This window comes from Chrysemys picta, unplaced genomic scaffold (genome assembly GCF_011386835.1).
Source record: "Chrysemys picta bellii isolate R12L10 unplaced genomic scaffold, ASM1138683v2 scaf498, whole genome shotgun sequence".
Classification (NCBI taxonomy): domain Eukaryota; kingdom Metazoa; phylum Chordata; order Testudines; family Emydidae; genus Chrysemys; species Chrysemys picta.
Genome location: NW_027053205.1, coordinates 1,108 through 10,274, shown reverse-complemented (window position 1 = coordinate 10,274; position 9,167 = coordinate 1,108). Strand labels below are relative to the sequence as shown.

The 9,167-nt window shown below is 54.8% G+C and overlaps 1 long non-coding RNA gene across 2 annotated transcripts; it reads left to right on the top strand.

The window, feature by feature from the left end:
- The first annotated feature begins 545 nt into the window (after positions 1–545).
- Positions 546–8,671, top strand: LOC135978875 (uncharacterized). 2 transcript variants are annotated; one of them, XR_010596231.1, is made up of 3 exons: positions 546–817; positions 1,988–2,101; positions 6,527–7,267. It is a non-coding gene; the product is annotated as an uncharacterized LOC135978875 (long non-coding RNA). The 2 variants fall into 2 exon arrangements; XR_010596230.1 differs by lacking the exon at positions 546–817 and adding an exon at positions 7,541–8,671 and having other exon boundaries at positions 1,524–2,101; positions 6,527–7,175.
- The last annotated feature ends 496 nt before the right edge of the window (positions 8,672–9,167 follow it).

Below are 9,167 nucleotides of genomic sequence, written 5' to 3'. Positions count from 1 at the left end.
GGCCCTGGGGTGCCGGCCCCGGCCGACCACCCCCGGCCCGCCCAGCACTGCCGGCCCCCGGCGGCCCGGCGCACCCCCCCGGCTCCCGGCCCCCCGCGGGCCCGGCTCCCCGCCGGCCCAGCTGACCGGCTCCCCGCGGGCCCGGCTGACCCGGCTCCCCGGGGGCCTGGTGGACCCGGCTCCCCGCCGGCCCGGCTCCCCGCGGGCCCGGCCGACCCGGCTCCCCGCGGGCCCGGCTCCCCGCGGGCCCGGCCGACCCAGCTCCCCGCGGGCCCGGCTCCCCGCGGGCCCGGCCGACCCGGCTCCCCGCCGGCCCGGCTCCCCGCCGGCCCGGCCGACCCAGCTCCCCGCTGGCCCGGCCGGCCCGGCTGACCGGCTCCCCGCGGGCCGGCTGACCTCCCGATTTTCCCCCCGGACGGGGATTTGAGCCCCCAAAAGCCGGACATGTCCGGGAAAATCCGGACGTATGGTAACCCTACGGGTGGGGGTGTGGGGTCTGGGAGGGATTAGGGTACAGGAGGGGATTCCGACCTGGGGTAGGGGGTTGGGGTGCCGGGTGTGAGGTCTGGGAGGGAATTTGGGTGTGGGAGGGGGTTCCAACCTGGGGCAGGGTTTCTGGGTGCGAGCTCCAGCCAGGCGGCACTTACCTCAGCCAGCTCCTGATCAATGGCACACGGGTGCTAATGCAGGCTCCTGACCCCTGGTCTCCCTCCGCTGGCAGGCTCTGAGCAAGGCCTGCGCCGAGAACATGGATGACGAGCTCTCGATCCTGCTGACAGCACCCCCCAGCACAGACAAACTCCAGCACATCTTGGAGGTGAGCAGAATGGGGAGGGGCAGCAGGGGTTTTACCTTAGCCCTGGGGACTCCTAGAAAGAAGAGACTGGAAAATCCATGTTTCTATTGGATCCTTCCGAGTATGCATTCGTGATATAAACTCACTGGGTGACCTTGGGGTAACTCACTTCCCCCTTACGGCATCAGTCTTCTCCACTATCAAATCTACACTGGGGAAGAAGGACAGAAGCCCCGACAATCACCTTCACCTCTGGGTGTCTGGTCCTGGGAGCCGAAACCAACTGGACTATCTGCCCCATCTCCTAAACTGCCCTGTCTTTCCCTCCTAGGGCCTGGTCCTTAGTGCTCAACCTGGCCCCTTCCCAGCTTGTCCCTGACCTTTAAAGGACTCTCCAAGCCCCTCCCATGCCTGCTTCCCTTGGGGTCTCTCTCCTGGCTGAGCACAGGCTGCCCTTCTATCTCTCAGCAGGCCTGGGTCCTAATCACAGGCTGCGTCTTGTCACGTGACCCCCACACTTATTCCCTTCACCCTAGGGAGCTGCATCACCTGGGCCAGGTGCAGTTGAGCTCCAACCCCTTTCCTGGCCATCTCACCCTGGGACAGGTTGAAACTGGAAACCTGTGGGTAACAGTAACTGGTTGCTCGCAAAGGTGCTGAAGACACAATGGAAGAGGAAATCCTTTGGCCTGGATTGAAATTATTCCGACTGAAAGTGAATGAGAGAAAATAGGCCCAGAGTTCTCTTCCTAGCAGCAGAAAATGTAGCGATTGATAGAGGTTCAGGTCAGAAAGGACCATTATGTGCATCTAGTCGCCCCTCCTGTATAACTCAGGGCCTAGAATGTGACCAAGTGGTTCCTTCAGCCAACCATAGCATGGGACTGAGCCAGAGCATGTCTTTTGGAACGACATCCACATGCAGGAGGGCCAGCTGGCTACCAGAAAATCTCTCTTCTGCAGTGACGTGGGGTTAAGGGACACGGGGGAAAAGACATGGAGGCTGTGACTAAACTTAGAGCAGCAAGGCCAGGAAAACCAGGGTTAGGTCCCAGGCCTGGCTATCAGATCTACTGTTTTCTATTCCTGGCTTTGGGACCATGAGCGAGTCTCTGCACCGCTGGGTGCCTCGGTTTCCCCAGCTATCAAATGGAGCTAATCAAGGTTTTGTTTGTTCTCCCCATTTTACAGGGTGGGAAACCGAGACACAGTTGGGACCTGTCTACACTACAGGTCTGTCGTGCGTTTGTAATCTGCTGACCCCCACATGTTGTTCAGAGCCTATGGACAACACAGCTCCTAAAGGTACGTTTGTTCTGTGCTTATCCCCTATGTACCAGCAGGGCTGGACAGCATTTCTCACTGTGATGTGGGGAGCAGGTCCTGGGTACTAAGGGTCTGAAGAAGCTCTCAAGGACTAATTTTTTAAAATAATTGTTATCAATGAATTGGGAGAAAACATACAATCACTGCGGATAAGATTGGGGGGTGACAAAATACAGGCAGAGTGGTAATTCCTGATGGGGAGAGGGCAGTGATACAGAGCGATCTGGCTCATTCGGCCAGCTGGACCCATTCAAAGAAAACAAGTTTGAGCAGAGCCCAATGCAAGGTCCTATGCGTGGCAACAAGGCACGCCGGCCACACCTCCAGAATGGGGACGTGTATCCAGGAAAGCAGTGACTCTGAAAAGGATTTAGGGGCCAGAGTGGAGAAGCCACTCAACATGAGCTCCCAGTGTGATGCTGTGGTGAACAGGGCTAAAGCCATCATTAGACGAAGGAGCAGAGCCGTGAGTAGGATAGGGAGGTGACACAGCAGCAGTGAGACTGCTATTGGAATACTGCCTCCAGTGTTGGTGTCCTCCTTTGAAAAAGATGGTCCTAGAAATTGGAGCTGGGGCAGCAAAGAGCCACCAAATGTTCTGAGGGCTGGAGAAAAATGCCTTCTAGTGAGCTATTGAAAGAGCTCAACCTGTTTAGCTTATCAAAAGAAGATTGAAGGAGACTTCATTGAAGTGTTGATGTGCCTTAATGGAGAGAAAATACTGGGGATTAAAGGGCTCTCTAGTCTAGCAGAGAAAGGCAGAACAAGACCCAATGGCTGGAAGGTGAAAAGAGACAAATTCCTATGACAAATAAGGCACAAATATTCAACAGCGAGGATGATTGAACACAGGAAGAAGCTACCAAGGAAAGTGGTGGATTCTCCATCTCTTGATGTCATTAATAAAGACTAGATGCCTTTCCGGAATGTGTTTGCCCCAAAAGTAGCTATTGTGATAGACAGGAGGCCTGTGATATGCAGGGGGTCAGATTAGATGCTCTAACTGTCTCTTCTGGCCATAAAGTCTACTCATTTCTGAGAAACCGAGTGTAGCATTGGGAGCAGCTTGTGATGTTTTACTGTCTAGCCGGCTTGCTTCCTAGAATGAACACTCATTGAGCGGGTGATCCCCAGAGAGTAGCTCAAACCTCCAAAGTGTCTGCCCTGTGGCAGGACATTAACACTGCAGGGGAGGGGTGGGTGTGGCAGTGACATCACAAAGGCCTTTTGCAGGACCTCGGCCTATTGGCCAAAGGTGCAGGGGAGGTGGTGACCTCACAGAGGGATGCTGACATCAGCCAGGCAGGACAGGGGCGCAGGGCCAAGGAAACCTCAGAGACCCCTGTGGCTTTGCTTCAGCAAGTCTCCTCTCGAGATCTCTCTTTGAGGTCTGAGAGAGTATTTGGGTTCGTGTATGTGAGCACCAGGAGGAACCTCTTTTGAGTTTTCTCCTTTCTTTTTCCTGATTTCATTAGAAATCTGACGTCCCTGTTTAGAAGGTAAGAGCCTCCGAGAGGTTTGGAACCTGTTCAGTCTGCTGCATCTGGCTCCAGCTGAATTTTAGGCATGGAAAACACTAGCTTAAGGTGGCCAAATTTTATTCCCCACCTGGGATTTTGTCCCTTAGAATCTCTGGGGACATTAAGGTTTGTCCTTTTTCTTTTACCTTTTCCTCTATCCCTCCCTCCTTTCTTTTCATCTCTTACTTCTTTTGTCCTTTCCCTGTTCCCCTCCCACCACCAGGAGGGGTGTGTGTGTGTCATGGGGGTTGCTCTACAACTCCCATTGTGGGAGGTCCACCGAAAAATGTGGGGCTGAAATAGTGCTCAGACAGTGATCCCCAGCGGTGACCTGGGCCATCCTTTGGGCTCTCTGGTGAGAACCCTCATCCTCCCGCCCCTCGGTCTCTACCCTGATTGGCTGAGCAGGGGGTTATTGACAGGGAGGAGACTCAGGTCCCTGTTGTTTTCTTTTAAGACCAAGTAAATAGTCATAACCAGTCATATGTTCGACAAATTTTGCTGCGTCTCTGCAGTTCATTATTTTCTCTAACATTCCAGTTCTCCTAAAATACTTGCTGAATAATTACTATGAACTCTTGCTGGTCTGGAACTCACTTGAGAGCACTTTATTCAGGTCATTCAATGTCTGAAATTCAAGATCCGATGGTTAGTTTGAAAATCAGGGCTCTTGGGTCCTATTCCCAACTCTGCCACGGACTGGCTGTGTGACCTAAGACAAGTCAATTCTCCTTTCTCAGCCTCAGCTTCTCCCTCTTTCAAGTAGGGATAACAATCCGCCCTATTTACCTCCCGGCAGGTGGAGAATGGGGATCTATTGGAGAGTGTCACTAGGAGCAGTGCATAAGATGAGGTGTCCTATCCTGTTTACTCAGATCAGATTAGGACATAATAGAATGGCTGAAATAGTCTATTTTATTTGTATTTTATTATGTTGCAATTGTTAAAAGCAGCACCTACTTAGCTCAGACTGAAACATCTTATCTAATTTTTGAGATCTAAGTATCTCCTCTTTGTGTAGCTCAAACCTCCAAAGTGTCTGCCCTGTGGCAGGACATTAACACTGCAGGGGAGGAGTGGGTGTGGCAGTGACATCACAAAGGCCTTTTGCAGGACCTCAGCCTATTGGTCAAAGGTGCTGGGGAGGTGGTGATCTCACAGAGAGATGCTGACATCAGCCAGGCAGGACAGGGGCGCAGGGCCAGGGAAACCTCAGAGTCCCCTGTAGCTTTGCTTCAGCAAGTCTCCTTCTCGAGGTCTCTCTTTGAGGACTGAGAGAGTATTTAGGTTCATGTACATGAGCGCCAGGAGGAACCTCTTTTGAGTTTTCTCTTTTCTTTTTCCTGATTTTACTAGAAAACAGACGTCCCTGTTTAGAAGGTAAGAGCCTCCGAGAGGTTTGGAACCTGTTCAGTCTGATGCATCTGGCGCCAGCTGAATTCTAGGCATGGAAAACACTAGCTTAAGGTGGTCGAATTTTATTCCTCACCTGGGATTTTGTCCCTTAGAATCACTGGGGACATTAGGGTTTGTTCTTTTTGTTTTACCTTTTCCTCCATCCCTTCCTCCTTTCTCTTCATCTCTTAAGTCTTCTGTCCTTTCCTCTGTTCCCCTCCCACCACCAGGAGGACTCTGTGTGTGTGTCGTGGGGGGTGCTCTGCAGTGGGAACAGGGACAATTCTCCAACTTTGGGCAGTCGAGAGCCTGGGTGAGATAAGGGGCGTTAAAGCCCTTTGTGAAGGAGAAAGGGGAGTTTCACGGTGTTGAGCACCAAGGAATTCTAAACTTTGCTAAAACATCTAGTCTGCAGAAACCAGAAATGGTTGGGGCCACATTGTAACCATTGTCTTTTTTAAGCCCATTGAGGGATGTGAGTCCCACCCTTTTAGGTATCTGGGGTGCTGGGAGAAGAGAAGAGGTGCCTGTCTCCATTTTATGGCCTCAACAAACTAAGTGCTGTGCCCCAGTTCTCGTCAGAGATCCCTGAAAAAGAACGTCTTCCCATCCATTAACATACCTGGAAAGATACTGGAACCCCTTATTAAACAATCAGTTTGTCAGCACCTACAGGACAATTTGGTTCTTAGGACTAGTGAGCATGGACTTGTCAAGAACAAATCATTCCAAACCAATCCTAGCTCCTTCTTTGGCAGGGTTACGGGCCTAGTGAAGTAAACAGTAGATGTGATCCATCTTGGTGTTAATAAGGACATTCTCACAAACAAACTAGGGAGATGTGGTCTAGATGCAATTAGTATAATATGTGTGCACAGATGGTTGCAAGCCCGTACTCCAACAGCCCAGAACCAAACACTCCTTCTCCTGGGCAGTGCGCTCCGACCTCTAATGGTCAGATGCTGCTTAGCACTGTCAGAGCAGCTTTTGCTGGGGGATTCTCCCAGCACTTTCCAATAGTGGGAAAGTATGAAATCCCCATTTGACTGCTGGGGACAGAGCCTAGAGCGGGGAGCAACTTACCCAAAGTCCCACAGGTCAATAGGAAACTCAGGCGCAGGGCTGGGAGTCACTGCCCCTCCCACTCCCAGGTCACCGCCCAAGGGTGGCTCCTCTGGCAGAGGTGCGGGGAAGGGTCACTCTCTCCTGGCTGGGCTGTTCTTTTCACTCCAGTAACATTGCAACGGCTTTGGGGAGAGGCTCACTCCCAGGATCAGATACAGGAGGGGCAGCAGGGTCCAGGGAACAGGGGCTATTCCTGCCCTGCCACTGTCTGTCTGAGAAACCTTGGCCTTGTCATTCCCTGGCTCGGTGCCTCAGTTTCCATTCTCGCCAGCCTGTGCCTATTTCCCTGCAGTTTCACCTGCGTGTTGGTGCCAGTCCCATCCCCGCACTGCACAGTCTAATACCGGCTCCTCTCTCTTGCCAGCACTATGACACCTGCCGTGGAGCCAGAGCTGGAGACCCACCTCCTCCGAGCTGCCCTGCACGCCGTCTTCACCCTGGGCATGGAGAAGGACACCACCCAAGTGCAGGTAGATCATGCTAAAGTCATGGATTGAAGAGCCAGCTGTCATCCTGCCATGAGTCCTTGCTAATTGCCTGCAGTGGGATGTGAATGAGAGAGGCCAGGATATGTGTTTGGGGGTCTCACCAGTGTTTCCCAGAGACCCCACTTCCCATCCTGTGGCAGGTGTAGCCCCACTTTCCCTAACTCTGACCCATGGCTCTCCCTTGCTTTCAGGATCTGCCTAGGGTCTTGCCAGACCTCCTGGATGCCATGCTGGGGAACCTGCTGGCAGAGTCCCCAGACACCGACAGGCTCCAGTACATCTTGGAGGTGAGCCCGATGAGAGAGGTGGGGACAATTTTACCTTCACTCTTAGATCCATTTTCCAGTCTGTCCTCCTAGCCGGGCCCCAAGTGGGCATCCTTGGTCAGGGCAGTCAGTGCAATGCCTCCTTTCCCCACAGCACATTAACTACTAGATCGTGTCCACGGTGCCGCGAGAGAGAGCCAGGGCCGTTAAGAGCAGCACTGCCCTGCTCAGATTCACCATCACCCTCCCTGAGTTTGACGTAAGTGACCTCTGACCCCAGCTTCCTGACTCCAGGCGTAGGTGATCTGGCTCCGACGGGCTGTAGGATCTGCTGCTGCAGGGGCTGTGGGTTAGGAGTGTTCCTCTTGGGAGGCAGAGTCAGAGCAGAGAGTGAGCCTGGCTTGAGTCAAGTTCTTCTTGTCCTAGTTAAGTGGTGACTCTGGGCTTTTAAGGGGACTGTGCTCCAGGTTCATGCCTCCCTGTCATCCTGGAGCAGCTGGGGAAGCAAGTCCTCATGGAGGGCCCTGCAGAGGGGCTGAGGGGAAGGAGAGTCCTGGCCCGGGGGGGACTGGGAGCTGACAGGAAAATGCTGATGGAGTCCCCTCTCCCTCTCCCGTCCATTAGAACTCAGCGGAATTCCCCAGGATGGGTCACCACATGGCACAGCTAGCTCTGTCCGTCAGTGACCCAGCCAAGGACATCAGCCGGCAGGCCAGGGAGGGGGTTTACCGGCTCTACCAGCTGCTGCTGCACCAGAGGAGTAAGGAACCCAGCTGGGAAATGGCACCCGCTAGAAGAGTGAGACTGGGACCCCAGCCAATTTCTCTCAGATTGACCCCCGGCTGGAGGATGAGTCTCTCTATCTCTTTCTGTGTTCCACACCACGCCCTGCAATTCTGTTGGGCCGGGCACGCAGCGAGGACTCTGCCCACTGTGCAGCCACCAATGGGATTGGAAGGACACAAGCCCTGCAACCAGAAGGACAAATGTGTGTGTGTGTGTCTCTCTCCCTGTCACCTACTCCCTCCTGGGGGAAACCCAGCAGCTGATGGGGGACAAGGTGAGCAGCTGCATTAGACTCAGGAGATTGGGGCGCGGCCCAGGCCTCATTCCCATCCTGTGGCCATTCGCTGGCCTGGCACAAGAAGCCTGGTGGGGAATGAAAGGGAGAGCAGGTGCTCCTGGGAAGGGAGATGAATTCACCTCCATGAGCAGGAGCGAGCCAGCTTGTCCCCGGAGCAGCTCCAGCCAGCTCTTTAGCCAGGCTAATTAATGACAAGCTTTGCCTCATCCCAGACTTATGTTCTTAGGACAGGGTGCTATCGCTCTTGGGAAGGGCAGGAGAGTCCCCCAAGTGCCCTCTGCGAGACTCTCCTGTCCCACAGGGCCGCACCCAATTCCTAGTGGTCTGGTGTCTGTGTCACCCGAGCCACCACCCAGAGTTGCTCCCATCACTGGCAGCCTGGGAGGCCAAGGACTGACGGGTGATGGCGTCTGACCAGGCAGGGCTGAGGCACATGGGCAGGGGACGCTTGCCCTGCTGCTGGCAAGGCTGGACCCGTTCTGGAGAGAACAGGAGGATTCAGTCAGCAGTAGGGTTACCATGTCTAATAAATAAAAAAAGAGGACCCTCCACGGGCCCTGGCCCCGCCCATTTTCCCACCCCTAGCCCCGCCCCAACTCCGCTCCTTCCCCGCCCTAACTCCGCCCCCTCCTCCCTCCCACTCCCAGCCATGGGGAGAGGGCTGCCACAGCGCTACCCGGCTTCACGGTTTGCCGTGCAGCCCCCAGACCCTGCGCCCCCGGCCGGCACTTCCCCAGCGCAGCTGGAGCACGGGAGGGGAAGCGCCCACCCGGTAGCGCTGGCTCGTGCAGCTCGGCTCTTAAAGTCTGAGAGGGGAGGAGCGGAGCAGCTCAGCTGGAGCCCGGGAAGGGAAGTGCCTGGCCGGCGGCTCGGGGTCTGGAGGAAGGGGGGGTGCTGCCCGAAGCAAGTAGCGCTGGCTCGGGCAGCTCGGCTCTTAAAGTCTGAGAGGGGAGGAGCGGAGCAGAGCAGCCGCGGGAGAGGAAGTACCCGGCCAGCATTTTCCCGGACATGTTTGGCTTTTCGGCAATTCCCCCCGGACGGGGGTTTGATTGCCGAAAAGCAGGACATGTCCGGGAAAAAAACGGACGTATGGTAACCCTAGTCAGCAGGGGCTGCCGATCCGTCCCATTCACCAGGGCTGCCATCCTGCGGCTTCAGCATTACTGG